The 18,842-nt window shown below is 39.9% G+C and overlaps 1 non-coding gene across 1 annotated transcript; it reads right to left on the bottom strand.

The window, feature by feature from the left end:
* Positions 1 to 4,425: 4,425 nt before the first annotated feature.
* LOC121171665 lies at positions 4,426 to 4,560 on the bottom strand. Its single transcript, XR_005886159.1, has one exon. It is a non-coding gene; the product is annotated as a U11 spliceosomal RNA (small nuclear RNA).
* Between the last annotated feature and the right edge of the window lie 14,282 nt (positions 4,561 to 18,842).

Raw genomic sequence — 18,842 nt, forward strand, 5'->3', positions numbered from 1 at the left:
AGACATGTCATTCCCGGGGTGGGCAAATTGACCTTAGAATAAAATGAAAATTCCAAACTTACTCAAACAAACGGGAGTGCTTTTCCCAAAGGGACCTTCTTAATGCACCTTGACCAATCTGTAAGTATTTTTTTTTTCAAGGATCCTGGGGAGGGAGTGTAGGGAAAAAGGAGCAGGGTAGAGAATAGGCTATTTTTTTTTTAATAAAAATAAATAAAACCTTGGATTTTTGATACAACAGTAAAATGAAATTCACAGGCTTGTAAAGTTAGAATCAATGATAAATCATAGTGGACCTAATAAAAACAAACTCAAGGCATCTATTTATGACCTCCAGTTTGATTTGCATTTTTTTTCCCAAATGGAGAAAGGAGTAATACCTGCTAGAATCTTCAAGACCCAATGAGAAATAAGTGAAGTGCTTAACTACACACAGCAAGGCTTTCTGGAAAGAAACCTCCTGGAAATCACAGTGTCCCCATGCTAAGCAAAACAATAGCGCCTTCGACGAGGAATAAGTGGCTTCCATATGTCACATCTTCCCCTAGATAACTTTCTTACTCTGGAAGAAACCTCTGTGAAAGGGGTACATTTCCCATTTTCATTTTCAGGGGAACTACAGAAGCTTGTGGCGATGAGCACATTTGGTCAAGGTCACACAGTAGGACGACCGGTGCGAGGATCCCAGGCCAGGTGATTGTTAAATGAGACAATATTCATGGAGATGCTGGGAGTGAGGAAATGAACAATAAACATCAGTCTTCATTTTTACTAACTTCATTCATATCAACATTTCCAGTGAAACTTGTTAGAAAACAGAAAGCCCTGAACCCCATTTCAACTCAATCCTGCGATCAGAATCCCCCACAAAAGGATTCTGTCTCAGTACGCATAGAGTGAGGGATTTGGCAGTCACTTCGGCTGTAAAAGGTCAAGCAGGGTTGAACCCATGACACTGTTGTGATTGGAACATGCTTCCTAGGGGCCTGGTTTGAATCTCCAATGTGGACAGACAGGTTGAGTTTGTCAGCAAAGCACATCTGTTAACTAGCCACCTGGTCATGAGCTAATTTTGCGCATGGGAATTAAAGCAGCAGCCATCATGGTGAAAACAGACGCAGGCCACTGGAATTCCTAGGCATGCTAGGTTGGGGCTGAGACTTCTTCAGCACAAAGAAAGAAGTATCAGGACAGTTTCTTTGCCCAGTTTAAACATGTTCGGTGCCCTAAACGCTCATCTCACCTTATAACTGAGGACAGAGAACGTAGTCTCTGCCAGCTTCCATCTAGAAAACGAGTTGAGCCAAATGATCCTACATGTCTAATACACTATGTACTTACTAATGACTGAAATTGTATGTGTCTGGTAAGGGTGGGAGGTGGGCAAGAAAGGGTCAATTCCTATTCAAACCTTCTCTACCGAAGCACCCACAAGGTCAGGATGGCAGAGACTGCTTGGTCCATACAGTTGCCTTCTCCCCTTTCTTGGTACTCCTGTTTTTGTTCCTATTGCAGCTACCCAGCAGGCCTCCCTCCTTCTGCACCAGAATGTCCGCCTGCAGGGCCTCATTAATCATCTCATCTCCCCTCTTACACCACGCACTTTGTATCTTGTGTGTTTATGCTATTTACAGCCTTATTTGTTGTGCTTGAAATCTGAACTACTCTTTTGTTCAGAAAATAGGTAGAAGTTCCCTGAGCCATGTATCCACCACTAATGGCAAACTGGGACTGTTGTCTTCCAACTCTTTGGAGCTACTGAGTTTGGGAATTCCATTGATTCTATATCGGAATATTGATGTTAGTAAACATTCAAACATCTCATTTACATGATTGCTTGCAAGCTAAGCCTGGGTCTGCTACTCTGGAAATGATGACTTTGTACACCAGTTCCCAAATATCTAACATTCCCTCCAGGATTTTTTTAAATACTTATTTATTTTTATTGTAAAGTCACATATACAGAGGGAGAGGAGGAGGAGAGACAGAGAGGAAGATCTTCTGTCTGATGACGCACTCCCCTAAGGCCAGATTCACTGCAAAGGCTGGTGCTGTGCCAATCCGAAGCCAGGAGCCAGGAGCTCTTCCAAGTCTCCCATGTGGGTGCAGGGTCCCAGTGCTTTGGGCCGTCTTCCACTGCTTTCCCAGGCCACAACCAGGGAGCTGCATGGGAAGTGGAACTGCCGGGATTAGAACTGGTGCCCATATGGGATCCCGACACGTTCAAGGCAAGGACCTTAGCCACTGGGCCACTGCACTGGGCCTTCCAGTTTTTAAATGGTTAATATATGATAGTGAACCTCTTCCATTGTTATGTTCTCTTTATTGCTTAATTTACCTAACACACACACACACACACACACACACACACACACACTCCTAATCAATAGTTATCAATGGAGATAGCATCATCCCCTTCTTTAAAAATTGGAACTTACATACCTCAGTATCATACATCTTCCTGGTAGAAGTGAATGGAAGAAGCTTCCATTGAATGAATGAATTTGGGTACAGTGTAATAGTGTTCTAGATCACATCACATCAATTCCTTCAGTCTTCCAAAAACTCCTTTGACAAATTATAGAGCTTTTAGCCAAAAGCAGAGGTTTGTAGAGGACAAATTATTAGAGAGACAGAGGTGGTTCAGGATATCTGGGTTCACATACTTGAATAATGCTAGCTCAATAGGAGAGTTCAGATTTCCAGTTCTACTTTTTACTCAATACAAAAGAGAAACGGATGCATACATGTGGTCCAACAGCCAGAGGCAGATTGGGAACTGAAGGTCATGTCTTCCAACTCCAGGGCTTGAGTTACGCTCACAGGAGTCTTATTTCACACTTCTTCCAGTTGGGAGCCCTGACAAGGGAGTCACAGGAGTTCCAATGTTGGAGGCGTGAGCTGGAGGGATGTGCTAGCAGTTGAGTGATTCCTCCCTCATGAGGAGCGAAGCAAGGATACAGCAGAGAAGAGACACCTGTGGAGAAGCCCAGAGAGTCAGGTTTTCTGGGGAATAAAGGCTTGAACTTGAAGGACAAGAAAAAAAGTGGCATTTTGGATGTAAACTTCCCTCTCCTTCAATCTCTGACACAGCACCTGACACAGAACAGATTACATATACACAAGCTGATAGAATGAAGCTGGAAGAGGCTAAGCCCTGTCCCTGGCAGGCAACACATGGGAAAACAGGCTTCTTTTTCTCAAAGAGAAGATGCTAGAGTAAAGGTTCCTGGCACATCACGTGTGAAAGTTATTCAATCCTCCTCATGTCTTATTCACTCAATGTGAATCCCACACTGAAACAGCGTAGCCACCCGCTTTCAATGAACTGCAATTCATTTGTCTCCTAATGGTTCTGTTTTAAGTACTTGGAAGCTTTACACCTGTACCCGAGTACTGACTGGCTAGAGGTAAATCACACACACACACACACACACACACACACACACCTTTTAATTTAACATCATTAATTTGACCACACAGTACTGTCAAACAGGTATGCTCATACCCAATCAAAATCACTCATTCCTTTTCCAAAGTACTTTCACACCTCTTTTTCCAAGACATGGTATGCTCAGCCATGTTTTTCAGCTTATGACCACATCTTTCACCTGTGTAACATGAATGCAAACACATCATTACTACCTCATATCCCACGAGCAAACTCATCAGCCGAACTGCTCGCAAGTTATGCCTCCTTGCTGTAACCAAGAAGAAATGAATTGTTCCACATCTTGGACTACATTCTTCCCCACTTATTTAAATTCTCCCCCCTCCCTCATTTCCAAAATACCATGCCTTGTTCTCATATTTTAAAGTTTGTCATCTCTGGATCATTATCATTGGAATGCAAAGCATGACATCATGCAGAAATAGCATTTACACACACACACACACAAAGCAAACTCCTCTAGAGCCTGATTTCTCCACAGCTTTTTGCTATTCTTTTGCCCATATTCAAAGCAAAATACCTCAGATGGCTGCACATGGTCACCTACACTACTTGCACCGGGATTTAGTTCCTGTGTCTAAGAATCTGAGCACAGCTCTTTAAGGTCACCAGTAACCTTCCTCTTGACAGAATCCAATAATTAGCTCTCTATGCACATCTCGACCAGACTCATCTAGACTCCCAGAAAAATGTCATTCACCCACTTTTCCTCTCATCACTCTCCTTACTTTCCAATCCCTTAATGTTATCTCTATCTCTGAAACATCTTTAAATGTATTCACACAGTGAGAGTATCTGTCCTTGGCCTTTTCTACTATTCTCAAGTAATCTTTCTGACACTTAGAAATTCTGCACATATACTAGAGGCTTCCAAGCCAAATAACCTGCCTGTACCTCTCTATTGAAATTGCAAATCTGAATGCTTGCTTGTAAACTCCTTCCTGATTGACTAATAGTATCTTTTATTTATTTTTTAGGGCACCAGGGCCAACGATCACCAGCTGCCCAGAAGTCAAAAAATGATACTTCCAAAATCTCTTGATGCGGATTCTGCACAAAGAGCAAACAGAGCCACCCTACATGCGCCACTCACAAAAGAAACACTAATAGTTCCTTAAACAAAACAAAGCCACACAGCTCTGTTCTTCCCTTCATGCTGCAAGTCCTGACTTCCTCACCAAATTGCCACTTCTCTGATTCAGTTAGGCATGCAGATCTTTACCAGCTGGTCTTTTCCCTTCATACTATTTCAGTCAATATGTAAAAACAAAAAATCCAAAATAATCTACTTCCTATCAGTTTCCTTGGTGCAACTTTATTCCATAGTAAATGGATAAATGAATGAATAACGTGAAGGTACCCATTGAGAAGAGGATGTTTGGGATAAGACTTTTCACTGTTCCTGTGGCATAATGTCAGATCAGCATGAAGAGAGAGTTTATGAGTTGTGAGCTCTGATATCTATATGCATCCTGCAAGAGAGGTCATGCCACTGCCATAATTCATTGGGGCTTTGGCTGAAAGCAAATTAAAAATCAAGTCCAGGCAGGTTTACAAAAAAAAAAAATCAGAAATGTAGAATCCTGTTCTGTTTAACCCTTTCTGTGTTTGTGTATGGTGACTATCTGGCTTCCTAAAAAGATTAACTTACTGTCCCGATTCGGTTAAAATTTCATCATGAGAATTCTGCTTCTAGACAATTCGAAGTCACAAGGGCTAGATTTATCCTACCGTTTGAAACAAATAAAACAACATATGAAATACATGAGTGGACTGTTTTTGACACATTAACCGTCATGCAACAAAGGACGAGGGAATGGAATAGAAAGGAGAAAACAGAGGGCCCTATATTTGTCGTGACCTGCTAACAAGGAATCCCGAGCACTTTCTCCAATATTAATAATAGTGAGCATTTATGTGGCAGTTACTATATGCTGACCAAGCACATTATTTTATGGATACATTAACTCCTTACACCCTCCGGATAACCATTTATTTAGGACTAAGCAATATTTATGCTGTTGTTATCTTTGTTTTACAGAAGAGGAATATAAGACACAATGTCTTAAAGCTTATTCAAGGTTTTACACTGCTTACATAATTGAACTTGGATTGTGCCTTCTACATTCTGAATTGATTCAGTTTCTTCTTGTAGCTACTTTGTTAGAGGATGGCATTTGAGAGAGTTTAAAGATACAGAAAGGGTAGGAGGAGAGGCGGGAAGAATGTGTAAGATCACAGTACAGGAAGATTCCAGGGTGTGTGTTGACAACCAGGTCCCAGGGAAGGGGACCACATGATGACAGGGGTAGCCACTGGAGTGACGCTGCCACAAACCAAGAAACGACAGGAGCCATCAGGAACTGAGAGCAGTAAGTGCTCCTTATTAGAGGCCCCAGAGCACCCCAACATCATACATTTCTGTCTTGGGCAATTATCAAGTTTGCGGTCATGTATTACAGAATGCTAGGAAGCTAAAATAAATTTTGTTTTTACAAAACCTGTAGCTGAATCAATTTTACCAGAAAGCTTTTGAAGCTATCTATCACTGTCTATTCGAGAATGATATAGCAACATTTGGAATTGCCTCATTGGGATCTCAGAGTTTCCAAAAAGGCCACAAGAACAATATGACCTTGTGAACAAGAGTGTGGGCATGGATAGTTACTGACCTTGGTGGCTGAATTTGAAATACTAATCACGGTCATTTGGCTGGCTCATTTCTAACCTCCCTCATGAAGAATCACACTCTGAAAGCTGAATGGGATGCACAGCTCCTTGATTCCTTCTACCCTTCTTTCAAGGACCAGAGCCATTGACGACTCCTTGATCTTTGTTAAATCTGTGCTTTTAGTCTCTGTGTTATAACTCAGTCATGTTCAACACATGCAATTTATCTCTGACTTTTGCTCATTGTAAGAATTGTTCTTCAAGACAAGGTGAAATAATAGTGACTGGGGATCGGGGGCAATACTGTGGGTTAGTTACTAAAGCCGCTGACTGCCACACCCACATCCCGTCTGGGCACCGGTTGGAGTCACAGCTGCTTTGGTTCTAATCTAGTTTGCGCCTGATGTGTCTGGGAATGGAGTGGAAAATAACCCAAGTATTTGGGACGCTGCACCCATGCAAAAGGCCTGAAGTGAAGCACTCCTAGCTTCACAATAGCCCAATTCTGGCCTGCTGCAGCCATTTGAGAAGTGAACAGACAAGTGCAAGATCTCTTTCTCCCTTTCACTCTCTCCTCCTGGCTATCCCCGTTTCTACTCCATCCCTGCCCCATGCCCTACTCTGTAATGCTGTCTTTCAAACAAATAAATAAACTCCATATAAATATAGGGACTGGATTTAATCAGCCTTTGAAATGAATAAAACACCATGCACAATAATGAACAGATTCATCACATTGGATATAAGACAATAAAGAATAGGAAACTTTGGAGAGATGCAAAGCAAATGAGCTAAGCATAGCAACGTTCCCCAGATAACTACCTGGAAAGAGTATGCAGGCCATAGCATGGGGAAAGAGAATCAAAACAGACTTGACAGTATCTCTGAGTGGAAAAAATGAACCTAGAAGTACAAGGAAGCTAAGGCAGGTAGAATTCTCAGGGCAATGCTGTATAGGAACAGAATAACTGAAATCCATAGCATTCTCTATAGCTAGCTAGTGGTGTTTGAGGAGAATACCAGGAGACAAGGAAATAACCAAATGAAAAGATTAGACAGAGTAATTACTTAACTTTATAGGGAATCAGAAATAATACCTGTTGCCATTAGCCAGAGAACAAAATCACATAGTTGACGAATCATCAGGTAGGCTAATCAGAAAGATCTGCCTTGGTTGAGGAATGAAATTAGATCTAGACAGTTTTGATGCAACTTGGGATAATTTAAAAAGCAAGGTCCAAAATTATTAAGCTATTTCCAAGTAATACAATTTTACCAATGCAAAATTCAAGATTAGCTTTAGAGACATATGTGTGTGAGTCTAATTATCAAGATGCTCCTGCATCCCTTTTTGGAAAGCTTGAGTTCAATATCCTTCCCCATTTTTCTATCAACACAAAGCCTGGTAGCATAGTATCCTACCCCAAGTATTAACCTCAAAACAAAACTTTGAGTATTAACTCAGAAGATCCTTGATATGCTCAAAAGCATTTGTAAGAATCAAAAAAAAAAAAAGAAAACCAGCAGTGGACACTGAGCATTGCAATTAGACACCACTTGGGGAACCTGCACTTAATACCAGAGGGTCTGGATTGTTGTCTCGATTCAGCTCCAGTTCCAGATTCCTCTAATGGCCATGCTGGAAAGTAGCAAGAGCAGGCTCGGGTAGTTGAGTCCTTGTCATCAGACCAAATTTCTGGCTCTTGACATTAGCCTGTCCCAGGCATGGCTATTATGCATGCTTGAAGGTGAGGTGGTATATAGGAGATCACATGAATAGGAGATCTTTCTACTTTTCAGATAACATAAACCAAATTTTAAAAGAATACAAAAACACCTAAAGTCAGAAAATAATGTTGTCAGTGTTTGACATCCAGTACAAATCGCAAGGCACATATAGAAGCAGAAAATTAATTTTCTTTCCTTAAGAATTTATTTATTTTTATTGGAAATTCAGATACACAGAGAGAAGGAGAGACAGAGGGGGAAAGCTTCCATTAAATGATTCATTCCCCAAGTGTCTACAATGGCCAAAGCTAAGCTGATCTGAAGCCAGGAGCCTCTTCCGGGTCTCCCACATGAGTGCAGAGTCCCAGAGCTTTGGGCCATCTTCTCCTGCTTTCCCAAGCCACAAGTAGAGAGCTGGATGGGAAGCAGGACTGCTGGGACACAAACTGGGGCCCGTATGGGTCCCAGCACATGCAAGGTGAGAAATTTAGCCACTAGGCTACTGTACCTGGCCTGGACATAGTAATCTGACAAATTTATTTCATAATTATGGAACTTGAAGCTTAGAAGTTGACAGGCTTTAATGATAAATATTCAAACACTGCAAATTAATAAACATAACATCTATCTGAAGAATGTACAAAAAGGTAAAATTAATCATACGATAAGTAAAAGAAAGTAATAAAAGCATCAAACAGTATTTTAATAAATAAGAAACCAGAAGTTAACATGGAAAAGCACCTAAAAACTGAATCTTTGGGAAAGTAAATAACAGTTGGAAATTATTGAAGCAATGTGATCTAGGAGAAGTGAGAATATAGATATCCATAACAAAATAGAAATAATACCAGTATAGATCCTATGTATATTATAATACTGGCAGCATTACAAGAAGTCTTATGCCAGTAAATATAATCAAGGAAAAAACAAGCCAAACGTGGTGAGTAGCATGAATGAAAAAAATATCACATAAATTCCATAGCTATCAAAATTACATGAGAATAAGTGGACAAATTATTTCAAATTACTTCAGTTCAAGCAAGAATGTTATGTAATATGAATTCCTTAATATCTATATATATAGTAAATTTGTATTTAAAAATTTTACTACAAAGAAAAATCCAGAAGTAGGTAAACTTTCTGATAAACTCTGTTAAGAAGTTAAAGAAGCAATAAAACCAGTTCTATACTAGGATTTCTAGAAGATTAGAGAGGAGAAAATACTTTGTGGTTCATTTCATCGAGCCTACCATTACCTTGATAAGGAAATCATACCAAAGAAAATCATAAACATGACATAATCACATTCTTTAACATAGATGGAAAAATCTTAACATACATAATGTAAAAGTCAACAGTATGTGAGAAAATAATACATCATGACTAAACGTCATGACCAGGAATGCGGAAATGCTATCACATTGAAAAGTCAATCAGCATAATGCTTCATCTGTAACTATACGTGTGTGTATGTATATATATATACATATATATATATATATCACAGTAGAAACACAATAGTCATTTAATATATCAATTTCTGATTTTTAAAAATATCAAAACACAAGCAATAGAAGGATACTTTCTAAATCTGTTAAGTATCTCAGACAACCTGTAGTTCACATCATAACAGAAAAGTACTAAATGCTTTTCCCTAAGATTACGAGTGAAGTGTGCCCACTCCTTTCACTTTTATTTAATAGCTTATATAGGAGTTTCTTCTCACCCAAGATATGATTGTTTATATAGGAAATCTAACACAGTATTCAAAAAAGTGACTTGAACTGCTACCTGCAAAATAGCAATATTTTTGACCCATATGCAAAATCCTAAATTTTCTACATATATTTTTGTATGTAGCTTCAGTGCATCGATGTATACACTTTGTGGTGTATTAGGTTGCATACTAGTGCATATCACTGAATACTATGCCAATGATAATCAATGTTTGAGATTTAAAAGAGTTTAGTAATGCATCAAGTAGTGAAATACTTTGTATTTGTAAATCTACCCAAAGATATGCATTACGTATGCACCACAACCTACAAAAACATGTAGATTATGTAGATTATGTAACTTATGGATGATTTAAATAAATAAGTGAAAATACATATTTTGTTGATCAACTAGACAAACTCAAGAAAATGCAATACAATATTATTGCATAACTTAACACAATCCCAATTAAAAAAAAATTTTGTGGAAATACATAAGTGGATCATAAACTGTATCTGAACAAGCAAAGGACAGAATGTTTCAAGTGACTGTGAGAACAAGAGTAAAGTGAGAAGACTCAGCCACCCTGACTTTCAATACTCACCTGAAGTCATGTTAGTTAAGAAACTGCGGGAACTGGCATTGTGACACAGTGAGGAAGGCTGCTGCCCGTGATGTCGGAATCTCATGTGAGCATCAGTTCAAGGCCTAGCTACTCCTCTGAGAGACCACCTTTCTGCTACTGCACCAGGAAATGCACCAGAAAATGACCCATGTACTTGGGACTCTGCTACCCAAGACCTAGTCTCAGATGTAGTTTCAGGCTTGGTAGCTCCTGCCTGGCCCAGCTCCAAAGATTGCAACCATATATATCAGGAGTGAACCAACAGACGGATGAATCACTCTCTCTTTCTCTCTCCTTGACTCTCTTTACAACTTTGCCTTTCAAATAAATTTTTGGAAAAAAAATAGTGGTAATAGTGTTGATACAGACAAAATAGAACAGAGACATGACATGCACTACTATGTGGCCAACTGATTTTTTTTTTCATAAAAAGACAAGGTCAGTTTAGTGTAGAATAGATATTATTTTCAACAAATGATGTTGAATTAGCCGGACTTACGTAAAAGAGCAAAATTTGACTTATATTTGGTTCTACATCTAAAACCCAATTCCAGATGGATCACTTGTTTCAAGTTGCTACTTACAAATATTAAATTTCTAGAAGAAAACATAGGAAAAAATTTTGTGGCCTTGGGTGAGGCAAAGATTTCTTAGCTATGACAGTAAAACACAATCCATAGAAGAACAATTATTACATTTAACTTCTTGCAAATTTAAGATTTCTGCTCTTCACAAGACTGTTTAGAAAATTAAAGGAAGCTTATTAAGAAAATTAAAAGAAATAGCAGGAGGCACCCAAAACTGCATTGTGAAATTGATGAAATTAGTTCATTTCATGTAAATAAAATCAGTTCAATGAAGAAAATTAAAGGATGACATAAACTTGAAGAAATATTTCAAAGCATTTCAATGACTCTTGGGTAATGAATTAATATTCACAACACAAAAAGAAATTGTATAATATGACATTAAGAAAACAAAACTCCAATTGAAAAAATTTAGAAGACACTTCACCAGGAACTGACATAATTTTTCAACTGGCAAATATTCTACGTTCTAGTGCCAGTATCCATATGGGTGCCAGCTCATGTTCCTGCTGCTCCACTTCCCATCCAGCTCCCTGCTTGGAGCCTAGGAAAGCAGTAGAGGACGACCCAAAGTCTTGGGACCCTGAACCTGTATGGAAGACCCCGAAGAAGCTCCTGGCTCCTGGCTTTGGATTGGTTCAGCTCTGGCTTTCCGGACACAGGTGCAGTGTACCAGCAGATGGAAGCGCTTTCTCTCTACCTCTCCTCTTCTCTGTACATCTGCCTTTCCAATGATAGTAAATAAATCTTAAACAAATATTTTTATTTTACTTTTTATTATTATCATATTATCATACAGTTCCATAATCCCTGGGAATTCCCCCCATCTCCTCCCCAACTCCCTCCCCACTCACTGAGTTCCCCTATATCATTACTATAGTATAGTTCTTCATACACAGTCATATGTCCATCATTGCAGGCATAGATAATGGCAGAGAATCCAGCATCCTATTGTCAAGTTATAGTAAACAGTTTCATTGGGAGTCCATTCTTCCTGATGTTGATTTTGTTTTGTGGCTTTTCATTTAAGGGAATATATAGCAACTATGTAATGGAGACTGTCATATCCAGATGTGAGGATACAATGCAGTATGCATCTCTACTTCCAGACAAAAATAAATATTTTTTAAAATACACCTTACCAAAGATATACAAATGATGAATGAGTTCTTTCATTCAGTGCTCTTGTTCTTTTTAAAAGGTTTATTTTTATTTTTATTACAAAACCAGATACACAGAGAGGAGGAGAGACAGAGAGGAAGATGTTCCATCTGATGACTCATTCCACAAGTGACTGCAACGGCCAGTGCTGAGTTGATCCAAAGCCAAAAGCCAGGAGCTTCTTCTAGGTCTCTCACATGGGGACAGGGTCCCAAACCTTTGGGATGTCCTTGACTGCTTTCCCAGGGCATATGCAGGGAGCTGGATGGGAAGTGGGGCTGCCTGGATTAGAACCAGCCCATATGGGATCCTGGCATGTTTAAGATGAGGACTTTAGCCTCTAGGCCACTGTGCCAGGCCTAGTGCTCTTGTTTTAATTCTGGGATCCCACATCTATTTTTCTGGTTTTGAAAACTGCCTTGATTCTTTGACTCATGAAAGTTTTCTCAAATTGACATTCAATCATTTAAAATAAATGTTTGTTGAAATATCTCCTTGGATAAATAAATAGAAAGTATTACAAGATGCCTGTAAAAGATTTACCTGTATCAAGTGTGAATATTCCTGGAAATATTTAATTATAAAGTACAAAAGTTATGACGTTGAACAAGTTTGTTTTAAAGAAAATAAGTTGGCATGAAAGAGGAATGATTTCTAAGAAGACGATTCTATAAATCACTTGAAGTCTTCACTAGTCAGGTCCCCTGGCTGAGGCCCAAGTTCCAGCATGGTGGTGCCACCAATAATAAAGTGATTAAAAATTAAAAGGCATAGAGCATTGGGGCCAGTACCTTTAATAACTAAATAAAACTGCATTAAGAGCTTCATTAGAGGAATGATGCTAGACACTTGAAGGAACAACCTTGAGGAAATATACTGATCATTGGTAGTTGTGGTGTGGGCAATACCTCAGCTACTCTCATAAAACCCCGTGGGGTTCTACTGATGGAAAAAAGTTGGAAGTAGGCACCAACATCAGTGATTATATCCTTAATCTGCATCAATAATAGCGATTGCCTCTCTGGGATGTCAATGATTTGGCAGCTGAAAATGGCATAATTGGGGCACGGACAAGGAATAGGAAAAATGAATGGGAAATGTGTAATGACCAAGGAGTGGACACAGAGCACACATGTGGATATGGGAGTGTTCATGGACATAACTGGAAGAATCTTAGGATTCTAGAAACATCTAGTGAGGGTAGAGTTATTATCAGAGATGGACTTGCCACTCTTCTTCTGATCCTTACTTTGTGGGAGGATGGCACCTCAGGGGCAGCATGACTTAAGCCAACGTAAGTTTCCGCCAGTTAAAAAAGGAAAGTGGTACAGCAGGGTGTTATAGGAGGCACGAAAAAGGAAGAAAGTTCTAGAAAGCATGTGCCATGGCATAAAGCAGCAGCGTTCGTTTATGAAAATTACTGCGGCCCCACATGACAAAGAGGATGTTATTGACCAAACGTTTTAATGGAATAATTCTGAGGATTAGGAAATGGTGGTTATGCTAAATAAGCTGATGATAGAAGAACAAAACTTATTTTAAAAGATACAACTGTAGGTAAAAATCACTAGGTAAATATAGTGAAGGGTGGGCGTGTGTGTGTGTGTGTGTGTGTGTGTGCGCGCTATAGAACATTGAACAGACATGTTTCCGTGAAGAAGAATAACAATACTTAAGTTATCAAGTAGATACTACATGTTGGCACTATAGCAAGAGGTTTGCCTGGATTAGAATCTTTTGGATTTCAGCACATTCCTATGAGAAGTGCTACTTTATTTGTTATATATGAAGCACGAGATAAAGCAAGTTCACACAAGATAAAACGGTTGCACAAATAAGAAACAGGGGAGTCAGTTTTCAAACTCTGGTATCTGGCCATAGGTCACCAGCGTTCAACTGTTGTGCAACAGCTGAATAAGACAATCCTCTTAAGTTGGTGCAGCGCTGTTGGAATATGTTATCACATGTTTTCTTCTTTACTCCCTACCATGCATGTCAGATCTTCTACTCAAGTCATGAAGCCTCTGTAGACTTCAGCTATCCTACTGTGAGAACAGAGCGAATCTCAAACTGTTCACCTTCCCCCAGACATCATGAGCAAATATGTATAAATTATTCTAAGCTTTGCTGATGAATGCTGTGCTCCAAAGAGAAAAGAAAGAAACAATGACTTGCATCCCAGAAAAATTATCCCAAATGGCTGAATAGCCATGGCCACATTATAGTTTGTAGTCTATTAGATAATAACTTTTCTTTAGATATCTTCTATCCAAAATAGAATGGTCGATGCTAATCATCATTGGACAATAAGTAAATTAAAAAAAAAAAAACTATCTGAATCAGGGTTTCTCTTCAACCAATCTTTAACCTTAAATCTCCATCTGTTCTCCATCTTCATCCAGGTTGTTGTTTGTGAGGACCGGAATAGGATATTTTGTGAAGGCATGCCAGGCAGTCAGTGTGGTAGGTAGGAGATGTGCTGTTGTTCTGCTTTAGTGAGCTTTGTGCTAATGCTCCTGAAAACTGGACGCGGCAGAACACACCAGGTCTGTTCAACAGACTTCTGCTTCTTCATGTACTGTGAAATGGCTGGACTCAAGTGTTGCTTTTTTCCAAACTCTTACAAAAGTGTGGCCTGTGTATCTATTTATTATCAACACTGTATGTGTTGTATGTTATTCTTAATGTAGCACTTTTTGAAGGTGGCAATCTGTAGGGAGGGAAACAGATCACCAAGAAAGAATGAAAACATCACTCTTTAGTAACGCAATGGTCTCTTCTCTATGCAGTGTGATTTAGAAGTGGCTCAGCCAAAACACATGGAGGACAAAGGGGACAGGAAAGCAACAACATTGACCTAAATGACTTTTGCAAATTCACTCTGGGCCATTAAATGTCCTGTGACTGTACAAAATAAGTGTTCAACAAACACTTGTCAAGTAAATCAAGTCCATGTCCACTATCTGCCTTTCTGGCTTACAATGCATGCTCTCAAACACTATCTCATTTGACCCTCAATATCCTTGTAAAGTGGCTAGAACAGGTATTCTTAACCCTGCTTTCCAGAACCAGAAATTCGAGCCTCAGAGCACTTGATTCATTATGCCAAGGTCACAGAGCTTGCAAATGGCAGAGCCAGATCTCAAACCAAGGGCTTTTAACTCTAAATCCTGTGTTCTTTCCGTGGCATTATGCAAGCCTCGTAATTCTAAGATGCAGTCTTAAAATAACACAAAAGACTCAGCCAGCCTCCTCCTTCATTCCCTTGACCTCATTAAAGCTTTAAATGGAACTTGTCCTCACAAACTTAGGGTGCAACATCAAATCCATGTGAGTCTCTAGGGCACGTAGCAACAGCTTGCTTTAATCTAGTAATTGGCTGAAATAGAACCACAGAAAGGACGTTTAAAAAAAAAGGCAAATTGTTATTTTTCAAAACCAAGCCATTCCCTGCCTAAAAGGATCACACAGCTTTTTCCTTTTCCAAGAAAATATTTATCCCTCTAAAAGATTTCTTCCCGTTAACAATATTTTTACAGCCTTTGTGATACTTTTACAGCATTTTAGATGCAACCTAAATACTATATATTTCAAGAATGGAACCATTACATTAAGAAAGCTGCATGTGTTTAAAAGTGTCTTTTATGGGGTTTATTAAAAGAAGCCATAAATTTCTGAGAAAGGTTTAAGCCATATTACATTGATCTTACTTCTCATTTAAACAAAATGTAAACTTTAAGTAAAACCTTGATGTGGAATGTAAACTCGCTCATATACCCTGAGCTTACTCATTCGCATGTGCCACCTTTAAAATATTAAACCATCTAGGAAGCACTCCATTTCTTTGAGTGTTTTCCAATCACAACAAATAGCTTTCCGGTGATTGCTTGTACCTGTTGAATTTCTTGGATTCATTCACAGTGAAGGTGTTGGTGGTGCCAGCTGGATATAGTATAGTGTTTTAAAAGCCATGATGCGCTTTGCATGCCAAAGGCAATTGCTGCCCGGCTCAGCTCTTGAGATGACCTCTCCAAATAGGAATTCACACACAAAAGCTAGCTGCACTAATTCCCATTTTATAGATGGACACAATGAGGCACACGGAGAAATGGAGCACTGTAGGAGGACATTGTGTCCCTGGAAGGTCAGCAGCACAGGATTGCAGTTCATTGGGCAGTATTTGCATAAGAAACAACCAAATAGCTATCTCTTGCATACCACGGGTTGAGTAAACAACATGTAAATGAGAACACCTGGCAAAATGTAAAGACTAAAGGAATTCCAATCTAGAGTGCGATAACAGTTGATGGTTTTGTTTGTGAGCTCGATACTTCCTCCCCTACCCCATACGGACTTTCAGAGTATAAAGTCTGATGCCCCTAATAAACTTCGGCTTTGACCATCAGTCAGGGTCCACGCGTGTTATTATCGGCTCCGTGCACCAAGTCCGTCGCTGCGGGACAGCGACAGAGCACATTTTTAAGATCACACAGTGAGTAAGAAATGTGAATAGAGTCGGTCCATGAGGTTGAACGGTCTGGTACAAGCTGTTGATGCCCATGCTCTATTCTATGCTGAGATAGTACCATGCTTCTTTATATGATTATTATGAGGATTCATTGATGCTATACCCATAAAGCATTTAGACTGTGAATGACAAATAGCAGTCTACAAGATTAACCATGATTGGGGCCTGGAGGCATGGCCTAGCTGCTTAAGTCCTCGCCTTGAACATGCCAGGATCCCATATAGCCACTGGTTCTAATCCCGGCAGCTCCACTTTCCATCCAGCTGCCTGCTTGTGGCCTGAAAAAGCAGTTGAGGACAGCTCAAAGCCTTGGGACTCTGCACCCGTGTGGGAGACCCAGAAGAAGTTCCTGGCTCCTGGCTTCAGATCGGCATAGCATCGGCCGTTGCTCTCACTTGGGGAGTGAATCATTGGACGGAAGATCTTTCTCTCTGACTCTCCTCCTCTCTGTATATCTGACTTTCCAATAAATAAATAATCTTTTAAAAAAAAAAGGAAAGCAAAAGAAAAGGTTTATTATATTTATTTGAAAGGCAGAATTACAGAGAGGTTGGAGAGACAGAGGGCTCTTCCATCTGCTTGCTCACTTCCCAATGGTCAAAACAACTGGGCCTAGGTTAGGCTGAAGCCTGGAGCCTGGGAGCCTCTTCCAGGTCCCCCAAGTGTGTGTAGAGGGCCCAGGCAGTTGGGTTGTTCTCTGCTGATTTCCCTAAAACAGCTGGGACTCACACTAACCCATGTATGAGACTTGAACCTTCACACATATGGGATGACAGCACTGCCAGAAGAAGCTTAACCTCCTAGGTCATGCTGTCAGCCCCACTGGCAGAATTTTGAAGTCTTAGATTTTTGAGTGTTAGAAATAAGAGCAACATGGCACCAAGCTCCTTTCAACTGTAGCTGTGTTTAAGTTGTTAAGCTAGCAGGTCACTGGGAATCCTTGAATAGTTTTAGCATGATAGTCTAAAGAATCAGACATATTTGTGGAGTAATGAAAATTTAATGCTCCAACTCCTGCCTTAAAGGGAGAGGGAGAAGGCCTGGAGATTAATTACCAGTTTTAATGCCAATGATTTCCTTTACCATGTCTGTGCAAGGGGGCCACCATAAACATCCTGGACTGCAAGGTTTCAAGAGGTTCTGGGTTCAGCCATGTATTGGAAAGTAGCACAACCTAAAGAGAAATATGGAAGCTTGGATGTGGAGGACTCCTTTCAGATGTCACCCTATGTGCCTATTCATCTGGCTGTACCCTTGCATCCTTTATAATAAACTAGTAGATGTAGGAAAAAATGTTTCCCAGAGCTCTGTGGTTCATTCTCAAAAAATTATTGAAACTGCAAAAACCATGGAAAGTCTTTGTTTATAGCCATGACAGAGGGAAGCCCAATGATTTGGGGGAGCACCTACTTGCCTTTGACATCTGAGAGGGATGAGGGACATCTTTTTGAGACTCAACCCTTAACTCGTGGGATCTGCACCAACTTCAAACAATGAGTATCAGTCTTGAATTGAGACGAGTTGCATGGACAGAGAAGGGCTTGGTGTGGAGGGCTAACTGAACACGCATGGAATTAGGGGTCTTTGAAGTAAAGGAACAGTTTCTTTTTAAAAAAAATCCTTTGTTTTATGACATAATTTAATAGGCATTGGGGTTTCCCCTCCTCTTCCCTACCTCTATCCCACTGTTCTCCTCTCCAGTCTTTCAATAGATGTCTTCCCAGTATCCTCAGAAGTCCATCATAGTGCCATTGAGTTGGCTCTCAACAATGTAGGGGCGTATCTGTTGTTTCGCTGTTAGACCATCCTTGTATTGCAAGTACGAGGATATACTTCTCTCTGTTTCTGCCAATGGACATATTTATTTCCACTGCACTTCCATTATACCTCCTCTTAGATACAATCCCCCTCAGGTTGAGAGGGAAAAAAGAAAGAAAAAAATTTCAATAAAATGAAATAGTGAGTCTTCATCTCCATGATGTTGTCAAGCTCGTAGCAGGGGTATCACTGTGATGCTAGGGTGGTACAGAAGAGTTCCCAAGATCTTCCTGTAGAAATTAATGCTAGTGAATGACCCATGTGGTTCAAATGGGAGTACAGTATGGGCTAGTTCATCATTACCCATGGGTAAGCAGTAATAACAGTGGTAAGAGGGATGTTAACAATCTCAGGTTGGAGTGGCGGGATTGCCAGCAGTTCAGGACTATTGAGCTATCGAAACCTCTTGAGAAATTCATGGCTTTGTAAATTTCTATTTTTCTTCCTGTTGTTGATTTTGTATTGTCACCTTTCATTTGAGAGGGATGTGTGGTGACTGTGTAATGGAGACTATCATGTCCACATGTGAGGATGCAGTGCAGGGTGCATCTCTACTTC

This window comes from Ochotona curzoniae, unplaced genomic scaffold (genome assembly GCF_017591425.1).
Source record: "Ochotona curzoniae isolate NIBS_2020 unplaced genomic scaffold, NIBS_Ocur_1.0 scaffold_2683, whole genome shotgun sequence".
NCBI classification, from domain to species: Eukaryota; Metazoa; Chordata; class Mammalia; order Lagomorpha; family Ochotonidae; genus Ochotona; species Ochotona curzoniae.